Source organism: Paralichthys olivaceus, chromosome 13 (genome assembly GCF_024713975.1).
Source record: "Paralichthys olivaceus isolate ysfri-2021 chromosome 13, ASM2471397v2, whole genome shotgun sequence".
NCBI lineage: Eukaryota > Metazoa > Chordata > Actinopteri > Pleuronectiformes > Paralichthyidae > Paralichthys > Paralichthys olivaceus.
The window spans coordinates 25,506,989-25,518,990 of NC_091105.1; the positions used below are offsets into that span (position 1 = coordinate 25,506,989).

The window sequence follows — 12,002 nt, forward strand, 5'->3', positions numbered from 1 at the left end:
TGAAACAAACTGTCTCTGCACTTTATCACTTTATCACTTTATCACTTTTTTATCACTTATCACTTTTACCTCTTTTAACTTGCACTGCTGTAATGTAATGTTTATCTGTTGTTTATCTGTTGTGCCTGTGCACTTTATATGTTTCACTGTGGGGAGAGTGGGAAACGTTCTTTCGACTGCTTTGTATGTTTACATGTGAAATAGTTGACAATAAAGCTACTTTGACTTTGACTTTGACTTTGACTACTGCTCAATTAATTACTATTATTATCCCATCACCTATTCAATTTGTAACCCATGTCAAGATATGATATAAATAAGAATAAATAGTTTAAAGGCTGCATAAATAAGTTTAAAATTAGTGATCCATTTTATGTAAGTCAATTCATCAAAGTTAATTAGAAATGTTCATACAACAATAATTTAATGTCTATTTAAGATTAAAGTATGCTGACAGAAATTTCATGCCTGCCCCTTTAAGGGACTAGTGACACTCAACGCAGCGCCTGCGTGATGCTGCAGCAGAGACCATAGGGAGAGAGCAGAGGAGAAAACGGAGAAAAACGAGCTGCGATTAATAAGCAGAAAAAGAGTGAAAAAAGTTGATTTAGCAGTTGAAAAATATAACTTACCTGGTCGGGAACTGACGGGGATTTTATGAGAACTAAGTCACACCGGTTTTGGTGAGTTTTGTGTTTATTTTCTTGCAATTTTGCTGCGTTGTTCCTTTTTAGCGGAAAGCTAATGCTAAAAACGTAGCTATTCACAAGGAAATGCTCCGTCATAACCTGTTTATCAGTTATTTTTTTGGGTTTATGAAGACTGTAAATGTTACAAAAGTGTGTGTAAGCTGTATAAATGAAAGGTATGCGCTGTAGTTTGTGTGGGAGACGGAGCCGTGAGTTGAAAGAGACCGCTCCGCTGCCATTTTGAGACGAAAAAACACCGCAGCAGTAACGTTACAACTCAGAAACTGTGAAACATTTAATTGTGTGATTTGAGGATTTAAAAAGAGATTATTTGTGTTTATGACATGTTACACAGGTCAGGGTTTTTGCTCGGTTTGAAGCTGGGTCGGAGCAAGGACTGTGCACACACAGACGGGATTCAAGATGGCGAGCCAGACCCAGACCTTCACCTTCAACTCATCTACTCCTTCGCGCCAGTGAGGAAATCTTCGGCGTATGGTGACTCAGTGGTAGGAGTATCAGGAACTAGTTTGAACTGAACTGATTGATTTGTTATTTTTTTCGGACTAAATTGAACTGAGGAGAAAAAAGACTGGTCTAACTTAACTTAGATTAGCTACGAAAGGAAAAAGTGAAATACTCTTTTCAATTATACTTGCCTTAGTATTAGGAACCTGCAGGGTATTTGTTTTGTTTTGTGTACTGTATTTTATATGTGAGTTTTGCATTCAGTAAATTGCCGGCCTTTTGTACTTAGAGCAACGGTCTCTGGTGTGATTAGTCTTGCTTCCCACTCCTTAGAACAGGGGTGGGGAATCTTTTTCACATCAAGGGCCATTTCAATTTTTCCAAAGTCCTCAGAGGGCCATACCATTATGAACACATAACTAAAGATGAAAAAAAAGACAAAAAAAGTCTATAACTGCTGCGTTACTAAGCCTCATGTTTGCTGCATGTCTAGACTCACCTAATGTGATGGCTGGAACTGTTTTTCTCTAGCAAGGCGTCTGATATTAGCTGGCAGTGATGATGATGCTACTCGAAGCTGGTTTTCCAAGTTTGAGTCAGTCAGTCTTGAGCGGAAGCGAGTCTTTGCAAGAGTCAGTTTTGAAAAGAACTGTTCACAGCGATACGTTGTCCCAAACAGAGATGCAAACTTCAGGGCATGTCTCCTCAGGATGGGAAAATCCTCAGCACGAACATACAGTTTGTAAAAGTCCAGCAGAGAAAGGTTGTGGTACTTGGCTTTGAGCTCGTTGTTGTTTTGCAGATCAATTATTTCCATTTGGAGGTTGTCTGGCACATCAGACGGTTGCACATTAAATGGTGTCGCAAACACGTCGAGTTCCTTTTGTATATTTTTCACATCATGAAACCTCTCATCAAGTGCCTGGATGAGTTTTGCACACTCACCAGCATATTCAGTCGTAACATCAGGCTTTTGTTCTTGTAGGGTGGGAAAGTTCACAGTGTTTCCCCTTTCCAGCTGTCCTTGCCACAGCCTTAACTTCACTTCAAATGATTTCACATTTGAAAGCAGAGAGCTGATGAGCTGGTTGGGACCTTGCAGCTTGATTTTTAGCTCTGACAGGTGCTTGCTGATGTCCACCATGAAGGCCAGATCACGGAGGAACTTGCCATCACTGAGCTCCATGACAGGTCCACCCTTCATCTCCATGAAGCGTCTGACTTCTTCCCGCAGTGTATAAAACCGTGCGAGCATATTTGCACGACTCAGCCATCACACTTCACAATGATAAACCAGATCACCATACTCTGACTCAAGCTCGCTGAGTAACTCCTTGAACTGGCGGTTGTTCAGCCCTCTGCTTTTAATGAAGTTTATGGTGGACACAACTGTTGTCATCACATTGTTAAGCTTCAGGGAATGTGCACACAAACTCTCTTGATGTATGATACAGTGGCATACAACTAAATCACTTGGATCCAGACTCAGTCGGCTCATTTCTTTTTTGACTAAAGCAGTCAATCCTTTTTGCGCGCCAACCATTGCGGGAGCTCCGTCAGTGGCGATGCCGCTCAACTTCTCAAATGGCAGTTCAAAATTGTTCATGGCCACAATAACTTGATTGAACAAATCCTCACCTTTAGTAGTGCCATGCATGGCTTGCAAAGACAGCAACTCTTCCTTTGTTTCAAACTCAGACGTAATCCCACGCAGAAAAATGGCAAGCTGCGCTGTGTGTGTGATGTCTGTTGTCTCGTCACAGGCCAGAGAAAAATACTCGAAGTCTCTTGCAGTGTTCTTGAGTGTTTTTTCAATATCTTGCGCCATATCAGTAATCCTTTCTGAAACGGTTCTCCGGGACAAACTGATGCTTTGAAATGATTTCACTTTGTCGGGGGCTAGCAGCTCCGCGGCGGCTACGAGGCACTCCTTCACGAACTCTCCTTCAGCGTGAGGTTTCAGCTTCGTGGCTATCAGTTCACTCACCACAAAACTTGCACGCGTAATATTCTCTCTGTCAGTCTGTGGCCGTGTGATAGCTGCCTGTTGAGCACCCAAACTCCGACGAAGAGCGTTAATTTTATCCAAACGCATTTGTCCTTTCAACTCGTCGAGTTTAGCATGTTTCGAGCTGTAATGGCGCTCGACATTGGCCTTTTTCATCACCGCAAGCGCCTCGCCACAAACTAGGCACACTGGCTTGCCTTTCACTTCAACAAAGAAAAAGTCATTTGTCCATTTTTCCTGAAATACGCGGCATTCTCCGTCCACCTTCCTTTTCTTGACAGTCGCCATGATGCATCACTTGTTTGTGTCGGTACTTGTCATGTGTCAGTCACTCCGACCCAATGCAGTGGTACGTACATCACATGCTGTGTTCACTGACCCTGACGTTGACTCGGACATAGGACTCTCTCTCGGAAAACTAATGACGGGCGATATATTTTTTTTCCTGATTTTTTTTTTTATTCATGTATGCATATATGAAGATATAAAATATAAAAATTGTATTGCATTGCGGGCCAGTTGAAATGGCCTCGCGGGCCGTATACGGCCCGGAGGCCGGACGTTCCCCACCCCTGCCTTAGAACCTAGAACTGGTCCAGTGGCGCAGTAAGTGGTGTGATACCGGTGCTACAAATTCAATTAAATTTTATTTGTATAGCACCAAATGATAATATACATTATCTCAAGGAGCTTTACATAGAAGGTCAAGACATTAAAATATTGTTTAATATAGAGAAACCTAACAGTTCCCACAATGAGCAAGCACTTTGGTGACTGTGAAGAGTAAAAACTCCCTCATATACAGGGAGAAACCTCTAGCAGAACCAGGTTCAATGTGGACGGTCATCTGCCTCTACTGGTTGGGGTGAGCAGAGAAAAATGGGGAGAGAAGAGAAACAGTGGGGAGGGGGAGGCGAAAGACCAGAACACTTGAGCAACATCAGGTAGCAGCTCTGACTAGTTAAAATGTAAACGATAACAGTGTAAAGAAGTTATTGATTATTAATGATAGCAGCAACAATTAATATAATAATTAATTAAGTATTGTTGTTAATAATAATAATGATAATAATAATAATAATAGTTGTTCTCCTTCAGTTCTGGAGTCAGAGATACCTGCAATGAGAGAGAAACAGAGAGAGGGACATGGGAGAAAAAAGACACGTCAATAACATAGTTATTGACATTTATTAAAATAAATAAATGAGTGTGTGTGTGTGTGGGGGGGGGGGTTCAGGACTCACCTGATCCAGCCAGGCTTTATCAAAAAGGAATGTTTTAAGTTTAACCTTAAATGCACAGAAGGTGTCTGCCTGGTAGCTGAATGCTCTACCTCATGTTCTACTCTTACAGACTCTTGAAACCACAAGAGAGACTGTGTTTTGGGAACGAAAACACCTACTGTAGATGCTTGAGAGAGAGTCTGAGCCAGGGACAGTAAATATGGTTGAGGTTCCATCAATAAGGTGAGTAATAAAAAATGTGATACCTTACTCTGATGTAAACTGTGTTCTGAGAATGTTTTGTAAATCTGTGGGGATTTATGTAGGTAACATTAATTTGACAACTTGTACCATTTCTATTGGGGAGCCAATTTCACGGCTATGCTCAGTATCAAATTCTAAATCCACATTAAAAAATTGGGGAGTAAAAACATATGAAAAGATGAGGAGGGCAGTTGATTTTCATGTGATTTTTACTATGTTGTAGACTGGTTTGTTTTAAATGTCCCCATGCAAAATGGAACGTGCATAACTTGTAGGTACTACAGTACCAGTATAGTGCCTGGAAAAGATAATATTGGATACATGCATGATGCCTCGAGCTGCAACTGACAAGTAACACAGAAAGTGAGGGTAAACAAATGCACGTAAGAGGCATTGTCATCATCCACAGGGTCTTCTCCTGTGTCTTTTCACTCTGTAATGTGTATACTGATGACTGCCGCAGCTGGCATGACAACAGATTACTTTTCAAACTTGCTGATGACTCTGTGACAGTCAGTCTCCTCCATGCGGATGAGAACAGCCATGGTCCCATTGTGGATTGTGAATCTGTATTGCTGTGACTGCATTTTTACTACTAAATGTGACAAAAACCAAGGACATGAGTTTTAGGCATCAGCCCTCAAACTCTGAGTACTATCATCAAGGGGCAGGTGATAGACTTTGTAAAGAACTACAAGTACCTTGGGATGAACATTAACTATGATCTCTCTGATGACTATGTCCCTGATGATGGCTGTTTGTATTACGGATAGCATGTGGCTGATCCCTTATTCAGTAGAACATGTAGTAACATGTCCATGTTCCATGCTGTTTATTTAAAAATAATTTACTTGTCTTCTTGTACAATGCTCAATGATATAGATATCCTTTCCAGATTTCTGCAACATACCTTGGAATTGTATCCATAATTAATTATGAAAATAAATCCAGTTTATGATTTGTGATATATGACAATTTGATTCTGACTGATCATAATTCAAGGTCAGCTTTAATTTGCCTCAATTCAAGATACCTTAAATGAAGTTTAAAGTTAGAATGTCATTGTGGAAATCCTAAACTAGAATTGTGATTAATGAAGCATTGTGTTAGTTCATGCAGGACACGGAGTCATGTGCTCAGCTATACCGATAGGTTTATGGGTGCTCGTCAGTCACCCACCAATCACAGCCCATTCTCTCACCAAAGCGGTCCCTTTAAATACAACCTCATCCTCACTGATCCCTGCTAAGCTATAACACTTTTAGCACTGTAATGGAAATTTTACATTTGTGTGTGTATAAATGCATAAACAGACATGTATGTGGAGGACTGACCAAATGGTTGACCAAATTGTTCATCTAAAAGGGCAACTTTAAGGTTTACGGTGATGGCTTAAGAAACTTGAGTTTTATGGCCTTGAGAAACCACAACTTTATGGTATCTCGTATCTCTGATTGGGATCAAACAACTGGGATCTCACAGGGGGGGGGAGTCATCCACAGAACATGTAAACAAAAGGACAGGATGTCTCCTCCACTGAGTGAAAATACAGAAGGGTAATATATACCTTTGCATGCTTAGTGGGAGGGGGCTGTGATTTATAAGAACACAGATTCTCCTATGTTCTTTGCTTATTTGTGCATGTCATTAAGGTGATGTGTACCAATGAGTCCATCTGCAGATGCTGAATTAAACTTAAAGAAAGAAGTGTTTGACTTTGTGCTTGTTTCACAGAAACTGCCACCACAGCACTGAGTCCAAACACGGTTGTGGTAAATCATCTTAAACAAAGGTACCTTGCCTGCTACGCCCACTGGGGGCTCTGCATATGTTCCCTGTTTTATCTCAGCACGCTGCTCGGCTAACCAGGGAACATCCATAGAATGGAGCCTTCAGCGCCAATCATAACTGTGTCCCCATTTGCAACAAATGGGTAAATCATGACAAAGAGTTCCTGACTGAACTCGGAATAAAATGAATTTCTGAAACTATAATAGTTCAAATGAATTGTAGATATCTAATGTTATTTTAATTCTACCATTACCTGTCTTGACATGTACTGTAGATGCTTGAGAGAGTGTCTGAGCCAGGGACAGTAGACATCACTGAGGTTCCATCAATAATGTGAGTATTGAAACGCATGATATTTTACAATATACTGTGAAGTAGATTCTCAGAAAGTTACAGAAATTTGTGGGGGAAAATTGTTTGCAGATGCTATGAATGTCGTGTTAATTTCTGACACTCAGTTCACATTTATAGAGTTGGCTTGTTTTGTCAAGAAATCATCCATGTAAATTAAAAGAACAGGGAACAAATTATTCATCATATATTGCTATATTTATTTCTTTACCATTTTCACTTTCAGTGTGGCCAGAGGCATTATGTTTTCAGCTTGTCCATCCATCTGTCTGTCCCATTCATGTGAAAGCGATATCTCATGAACAACTACATTATGTAAGTCAAAGGTCGAAAGGTCAAGCTCACTTGACTTTGCATTGTTTTGAATACAAAGGAAATATCATTACATGTGGCACAAACATTCACTTGGACTCAATGATAACTTGAATAGAATTCAGTTGTCAAAGATCAAATGGCAAGGTCACTAGGACCTCACAAAACACACTTCTTGCCTTGTAAATGCGATATATCCGAAATGCCTTGAGGGAATTCTTTCACATTTGGCACCAACATTCGCATGACATTGGATTCAATTTTGGTGGCCAAATGTCACAGTGTTCTCACAAAGTATGTTAATATTTTTCCTGAAAATGACATCTAAAGATCAGCTCATGGGAATGTCGTCAAACTTGGTAAAAACAGTAACTTCAACTCAAAGATGAACGATTTTATTCCCTTCGAAGTTAAAGGTCAGAGTAACCTCAAGTCACTGTAAATGTGATATGTTAGGACTGTCAGTAGGGAATTTCATTATATCTGGTAACTTGGAGTCACTGCTTGAGTGAATTTCTTATCAATGTTACATGAGTTGTCTCTTGGATTTTAGCCCTCTACCTGGTCAGGGGCCTAAACAGGGGCCAAAAAGACACGACTCAGAAACTTATAGGCATTTTACATCTAGGAAAAGTGCCACCAATTGTCCAGCAGGCATGCCTCACAAGGTGCTTCCAACTTGGGTAGTGTGACTGGGTTGGCAGCCTCTTGGTTCTGGAGCTTTTGGGAAAATTAGGATCCCTTTCGGGGCCTTCCCAAGGGCCTAGGAGCCCCATATTTGACCCACTGGTCACGAGAGGCTCTTTGAGCCTGCATTACCCATTTTCACCAAAACCGCAGAGGGGCCCAGGTGACCTTTGTGACCTTTGGTATCAATTAAGCCAATTTTTGAAGTTCCATTTTGACAGCAGTACCTCAAAGTAATGGTTAATATTTACCAGTGTGTTAGGTGAATGTGTATATGTGCTCAGGAAACTATTTGTAATACGGTCTGTTCGTGTAGCGTGAAGTAATATTGATAATTACATGACGACGATTAAGTCAACATAAGGCACATTAATCTCCTGCAATGCTAACTGTGCGCCGTCTGTGGAATAGTAGTACACCGTGGCTGTGGAAAAACTATATGACTAGTGTTGTTGCAAGCAGGCTATTTTAAATTTATTTTTTCAGAAATATTTGCGTTACTGAGTGAGTGTACTGTTCTAAATTGTGAGTTGCAATATATTATCAGTATATTAGAAGTAAGCCGAGTTAAAGAATATTTTGTGAAATGCTGTATTTGTTTATCTTACATGCTTATGTTTACTTTATTACTGGTATCCAAAGTTGTTTGATGAATGCAAGTGCTAGGTGACAGATAAGACATGTTAAATGTCTGTCTGGATGTACATTGTCTATAGTAATATTTCAGTATAGTCTATTGACGTATGTAATATTTCAGTTCGGTAGATATTCAGCAGTAATTGTACACATTGTGGCATTTGTATTTACGGTAGGTGGTTACCCTGATAATGAGTCATAATACACATGATCTGAGAAAGGTATGTGTCCATTTATCGTTCACTCAAATACTCCCTTTTTCAGGTATTTTACACTATAAAAACAACTTCCGGCTACGGCGACCCGAATGTAGTTGTGCTTCCTGGGTCCCCGGGGGAACCTCTATTGAAAACTTGGGGCCCCTGGGTGGTTTTGGGCTCGAACTGAGGTAGGAGGTAGGTGGAAAAAATTAGATCTCTTGACCTGCAACACCCAGAGCTTTAATAACACATATGGAGCCTTCTGGGGTGAGAGGAGATCCAGTGTGCAAAATGTCAGAGCTCTAGCTGGTCAGGGGTCCAAACTGTGAATCTTTGATATCATCTAGATTTGCCACTGCCTGTTTATATCTTTGAATGACTTCTATTTTTGATATTTTATATTTCAAGTTGAATGCTGTTTGCACCGGGGATAAGAGGGAAACACTATTTCAATTCTCTATATGTCCTGCACATATGTAATTATTGATCATAAAGTTGACTTGACTTGAACACTGATAAAGTTGATTCAAGATGTTGAATCTTGGAAGAACTGTTGTGATCCGTGTTCAATGACCTCCATCTAGTGGACGGAAAAAACCATTGCACCCACCTAATCAAGTCACAATCCCCATTATTCCTACACTCACAAACCATTAAAAATCAATGATTTTGAGTGCAAATCCAATGGAAATGCAGTCAGTGGAAACCAAAGACTATTGTTAGCAGAAGTCAAGTGTTTTAGTGTTTCATCTTGGACACTGCCTTTGTTATTTGTCTGTAGCCATGTCCAAACTATTCCATAAAGGGCCGAGTGGCTGAATGTTTTCTTGCCAATTCAAGATGCAACAATTTTTACTGTCAAATACACAGCAGAACACACGTTCCCCTGTGAATTGAAATTCTTGTGCTGTCCTTTCTGGAAAACCAGCTGACCAAAATTGACATTCAAATACAATATTGACATCAAATACAATAAGAATATGAAACATGTTTAAGAGTAAGGTGAAAACAAGGGTAATGAGGTGAATAGGGTGAGGATTTTGCAAAACTGAGCAGTGCAAATGTATGCAATGTAAATGTAAACAGTACAAATGGACATAGTTTAATAATGGAGGCAGCTCTCCTGTGAACCCTGCCTGCGGTGGTAAATGCTCTGCAGAGAGGGCAGTGAGTTCTTGATGATTTTTTCTGCTGTCTTCACCACTCTCTGCAGGCGTTTGCGGTCCATAGTAAATGTGCTGTCGTACCACACGGTGATGCAGCTGGTCAATATGCTCTCAATGATGCAGCTGTAGAAGTTGCTGAGGATCTTAGGAGTCATCCCAAACTTCCTCAGCCTCCTCAGGAAGTACAGCCGCTGTTGAGCCTTCATGACTAGCTGTGTGGCGTTTAATGTCCAGGTGAGGTTGTCACTGAAGTGGACCCCGAGGTATTTAAAGCTGAAATGATTGAAGCAGCAGCAGCAGCACAACTGACACATATTACTACTATATTATTATTAGTTTGGCAAACCCCCCCCCATTTTCAGGGGTGCTCTTTCTGTCGGTGGCAGTGCCCGGCAGCTATGACCTTCGGTCCCTGAGATATTCAGGGAAAAACACTCCCCATTAAAAGCGAATGGGATGGTCAGTAGTGAAAGTTTCACCAAGTGTGGAGGCCCAAATCGTTCCTCCAGAATAGTGTTAGGAGCACGTTTCAGGTTATTTGTAGTCGTGGTGGTGGTGGTTTGTAGTGCTGGACTTTTTTGGGAGAACATCACATTTATATTAGTACTGTAATTCTGTACATACTGCCATATTTATATTCCACTGATAATTCTGTTTATATTTATACCATTCATTCTGTTCATCCCGCCATATCTGCCATATTTATACTCTTGATATGGTCTAGATTTGCCACTGCCTGTTTATATCTTTGAATGACTTCAATTTTTGATATTTTATATTTCATGTTGAATGCTGTTTGCACTGGGGATAAGAGGGAAAAGCTATTTCAATTCTCTGTACTTCCTGCACATATGGCATTATTGATCATAAAGTTGACTTGACTTGAACACTGATAAAGTTGATTCAAGATGTTGAATCTTGGAAAAACTGTTGTGATCCGTGGTCAATGACCTCCATCTAGTGGACGGAAAAAACCATTGCACCCACCTAATCAAGTCACAATCCCCATTATTCCTACACTCACAAACCATTAAAAATCAATGATTTTGAGTGCAAATCCAATGGAAATGCAGTCAGTGGAAACCAAAGACTATCGTTAGCAGAAGTCAAGTGTTTTAGTGTTTCATCTTGGACACGGCCTTTGTTATTTGTCTGTAGCCATGTCCAAACTATTCCATAAAGGGCTGAGTGGCTGAATGTTTTCTTGCCAATTCAAGATTCAACAATTTTTACTGTCCAATACACACGAGAACACACGTTCCCCTGTGAATTGAAATTCTTGTGCTGTCCTTTCTGGAAAACCAGCCGACCAAAATTGACATTCAAATACAATATTGACATCAAATACAATAAGAATATGAAACATGTTTAAGAGTAAGGTGAAAACAAGGGTAATGAGGTGAATAGGGTGAGGATTTTGCAAAACTGAGCAGTGCAAATGTATGCAATGTAAATGTAAACTGTGCAAGTGGAGATAGTTTAATAATGGAGGCAGCTCTCCTGTGAACCCTGCCTGCGGTGGTAAATGTGAGTGAGTTCTTGATGATTTTTTCTGCTGTCTTCACCACTCTCTGCAGGCGTTTGCGGTCCATAGTAAATGTGCTGTCGTACCACACGGTGATGCAGCTGGTCAATATGCTCTCTATGATGCAGCTGTAGAAGTTGCTGAGGATCTTAGGAGTCATCCCAAACTTCCTCAGCCTCCTCAAGAAGTACAGCCGCTGTTGAGCCTTCATGACTAGCTGTGTGGCGTTTAATGTCCAGGTGAGGTCGTCACTGAAGTGGACCCCGAGGTATTTAAAGCTGAAATGATTGAAGCAGCAGCAGCACAACAGACACATATTACTACTATATTATTATTACTTTGACTACCCCCACCCCATTTTCAGGGGTGCTCTTTCTGTTGGTGGCAGTGCCTGGCAGCTATGACCTTCGGTCCCTGAGATATTCAGGGAAAAACACTCCCTATTATAAGCGAATGGGATGGTCAGTAGTGAAAGTTTCACCAAGTGTGGAGGCCCAAATCGTTCCTCCAGAATAGTGTTAGGAGCACGTTTCAGGTTATTTGTAGTCGTGGTGGTGGTGGTTTGTAGTGCTGGATTTTTTTGGGAGAGCATCACATTTATATTAGTACTGTAATTCTGTACATACTGCCATATTTATATTCCACTGATAATTCTGTTTATATTTATACTATTCATTCTGTT

General features: G+C 40.5%; 2 long non-coding RNA genes across 2 annotated transcripts; both read left to right on the plus strand.

Annotated features, from left to right (window-relative positions):
• The first annotated feature begins 531 nt into the window (after positions 1 to 531).
• On the plus strand, positions 532 to 4,645 carry LOC138413542 (uncharacterized). The gene is made up of 3 exons (XR_011245905.1): positions 532 to 683; positions 1,045 to 1,198; positions 4,519 to 4,645. It is a non-coding gene; the product is annotated as an uncharacterized lncRNA (long non-coding RNA).
• Positions 4,646 to 6,660: 2,015 nt separating this feature from the next.
• On the plus strand, positions 6,661 to 8,768 carry LOC138413543 (uncharacterized). The gene is made up of 3 exons (XR_011245906.1): positions 6,661 to 6,776; positions 7,021 to 7,109; positions 8,694 to 8,768. It is a non-coding gene; the product is annotated as an uncharacterized lncRNA (long non-coding RNA).
• The last annotated feature ends 3,234 nt before the right edge of the window (positions 8,769 to 12,002 follow it).